General features: G+C 33.2%; 1 non-coding gene across 1 annotated transcript; it reads right to left on the reverse strand.

The window, feature by feature from the left end:
- Positions 1-2,245: 2,245 nt before the first annotated feature.
- On the reverse strand, positions 2,246-2,353 carry LOC148568140 (small nucleolar RNA R71). The gene has a single exon (XR_015882045.1). It is a non-coding gene; the product is annotated as a small nucleolar RNA R71 (small nucleolar RNA).
- Between the last annotated feature and the right edge of the window lie 1,222 nt (positions 2,354-3,575).

Consider the following 3,575-nt stretch of genomic DNA (forward strand, 5'->3'; position numbering starts at 1 on the left):
ATCTTGTTGCTCAGATTAGGTAATTTTCTTTTTCGTTTTATTTTCAAAAAAAAAAATTTCTTTTCCTTTTGTTTTCGAAAATTATTCTAAATTTTTAAGAATGAATTCTAAAGTTTCAAAATGGTATGCTGAAGTTTGGCTGGCCATCAAGCTTTAGACTAACCTGGTATGATTCTTGGAATCTTGATTGAGGACTTTGAATTCATTGCTTCCTTTTCCCTATATGTTTTCAAAAAAATAAAAAGATACAAACATCTAAAAAAATTAATAAAATCATAAAAATAAAAAATATTTTATGTTGTTTCTTTGAGTCTTGAGTCAATTTTTAAGTTTGGTGTCAATTGCATTTTTTCTAAAAATTTATGCATTTTCGAAAATTCATGCATTCATAGTGTTCTTCATGATCTTCAAGTTGTTCTTGGTAAGTCTTCTTGTTTGATCTTGATGTTTTCTTATTTTGTGTCTTTTCTTGTTTTTCATATGCATTCTTGAATTATTAATATCTAAAGAATAAAAATTTTTAAGTTTGGTGTCTTGCATGTTTTTCTTTCATTAAAAAATTTTCAAAAATAAGTCTTGATGTTCATCTTGATCTTCAAAGTGTTCTTGGTGCTCATCCTGACATTCATAGTGTTCTTGCATGCATTGAGTGTTTTGATTCATAATTTTTATGTTATGAGTCTTTTTCATGTTTTTCTCTTTCTTCATTAAAAAATCAAAAATAAAAAAATATCTTTTCCTTATTTTACTCAAAATTTTCGAAAATATGATTTGATTTAGTCAAAAAGTTTTTAAATTTAATTGTTTCTTATGAATCAAATCAAATTTTCAATTTAAAAATCTTATCTTTTCAAAATCTTTTTCAAAAATCAAATCTTTTTCATTTTACCTTCATATTTTCGAAAACTTTTTAAATTTGATTTTCAAAATCTTTTTCTTATTTTATTTCTTAATTTTTGAAAATATTACTAACAATTAATGTGATTGATTCAAAAATTTAAAGTTTGTTACTTGCCTAATAAGAAAGGTTCAATCTTCAAATTTTAAAATCAAATCTTTTTGTTTCTTGTTAGTCAAGTAATCAACTTTAATTTTCAAAATCAAATCTTTTTAATTTTTTTTTCAAACCTTTTTCAAATTAAAATTTCAATCATATCTTTTTCAAATTCAATTTCAAAATCTTTTCTAACTTCTTATCTTTAAAAAAAAAATTGATTTTCAATTCTTATCTTTTTGTTTCAATCATATCTTTTTAAATTTCAATCATATCTTTTTCAAAAACAAATTTCAAAACTTTTTCAATCAATCTTATCTTTTTGTTTCAATCATATCTTTTTCAAAACTACCTAACTAATCCTCTCTATTATTTACGAAAATTCCCTCTCTCCTTTTTCAAAATTTCTTTTTAATTAACTAATTGTTTTAATTTTAATTTAATTTCAACTTTAATTTTCGAAATCTAACTTTCTATTTTAATTTTTATTTTAATTAAATTTTGAAATTCTCTCTCTCATCTCCTTCTATTTATTTATTCATCTACTAACACTTCTCTTCCATCCAAAAATTCGAACACCACCTCCCTCTCTGTGTTCGAGTTTTCCCTCTTCTCTTCTTTACATTACATTCTTTTCTTCTTCTACTCACACGAAAGAATCTCTATACTGTGACATAGAGGATTCTATATTTTCTTTGTTATTCCCTTCTTTGTCATATGAGCAGGAGCAAGGACAAGAACATTCTTGTTGAAGCAGATCCTGAACCTGAAAGGACTCTGAAAAAGAAACTAAGAGAAGTTAAAATACAACAATTCAGAGACAACCTTACAGGAATTTTCGAACAAGAAGAGGATATGGCAGCCGAAAATAATAATAATGCAAGGAGGATGCTTGGTGACTTTACTGCACCTAATTCCAACTTACATGGAAGAAGCATCTCCATTCCTGCCATTGGAGCAAACCATTTTGAGCTGAAACCTCAATTAGTTTCTCTGATGCAGCAGAACTACAAGTTTCATGGACTTCCATCTGAAGATCCTTTTCAGTTCTTAACTGAGTTCTTGCAAATCTGTGATACTGTTAAGACAAATGGGGTTGACTCCGAGGTCTACAGGCTAATGCTTTTCCCGTTTGCTGTAAGAGACAGAGCTAGAGTATGGTTGGACTCTCAACCCAAAGATAGCCTGAACTCTTGGGATAAGCTGGTCACGGCTTTCTTAGCCAAGTTCTTTCCTCCTCAAAAGCTGAGTAAGCTTAGAGTGGATGTTCAAACCTTCAGACAGAAAGAAGGTGAATCCCTCTATGAAGCTTGGGAGAGATATAAGCAACTGACCAAAAAGTGTCCTTCTGACATGCTTTCAGAATGGACCATCCTGGATATATTCTATGATGGTCTGTCTGAATTCGCTAAGATGTCATTGGATACTTCTGCAGGTGGATCCATTCACCTAAAGAAAACGCCTGCAGAAGCTCAAGAACTCATTGACATGGTTGCTAATAACCAGTTCATGTACACTTCTGAGAGGAATCCTGTGAGTAATGGGACGCCTCAGAAGAAGGGAGTTCTTGAAATTGATACTCTGAATGCCATATTGGCTCAGAACAAAATATTGACTCAGCAAGTCAATATGATTTCACAGAGTCTGAATGGAATGCAAGCTGCATCCAACAGTACTCAAGAGGCATCTTCTGAAGAAAAAGCTTATGATCCTGAGAACCCTGCAATAGCAGAGGTGAATTACATGGGTGAACCCTATGGAAACACCTATAATCCCTCATGGAGAAATCACCCAAATCTCTCATGGAAGGATCAACAAAAGCCTCAACAAGGCTTTAATAATGGTGGAAGAAACAGGTTTAGCAATAGCAAGCCTTTTCCATCATCCACTCAACAAAAGACAGAAAGTTCTGAGCAGACCCCATCTAGCTTGGCAAACATAGTCTCTGATATATCTAAGGCCACTCTAAGTTTCATGAATGAAACAAGGTCCTCCATTAGAAATCTAGAAGCACAAGTGGGCCAGTTGAGTAAAAGGATCACTGAAACCCCTCCTAGTACTCTCCCAAGCAATACAGAAGAAAATCCAAAAGAAGAGTGCAAGGCCATTGAAATGACCATCATGGTCGAAACCACAAAAGAGGAGGAGGACGTGAATCCCAGTGAGGAAGACCTCCTGGGACGTTCAGAGATCAATAAGGAGTTTCCCTCTGAGGAACCAAAGGACTCTGAGGCTCATCTGGAGACCATAGAGATTCCATTAAACCTCCTTATGCCATTCATGAGCTCTGATGAGTATTCTTCTTCTGAAGAGAATGAAGATGTTACTGAAGAGCAAGTTGCCAAGTACCTTGGTGCTATCATGAAGTTGAATGCCAAATTATTTGGTAATGAGACTTGGGAAAATGAACCTCCCTTGCTCACCAATGAATTGAGTGATCTGGATCAACTGAGATTGCCTAAGAAGAAACAGGATCCTGGAAAGTTCTTAATACCTTGTACCATAGGCACCATGACCTTTGAGAAGGCTCTATGTGACCTTGGGTCAGGGATAAACCTCATGCCCCTCTCTGTAATGGAGA

Source organism: Arachis ipaensis, chromosome B4 (genome assembly GCF_059453495.1).
Source record: "Arachis ipaensis isolate K30076 ecotype BB chromosome B4, ASM5945349v1, whole genome shotgun sequence".
Lineage (NCBI taxonomy): Eukaryota > Viridiplantae > Streptophyta > Magnoliopsida > Fabales > Fabaceae > Arachis > Arachis ipaensis.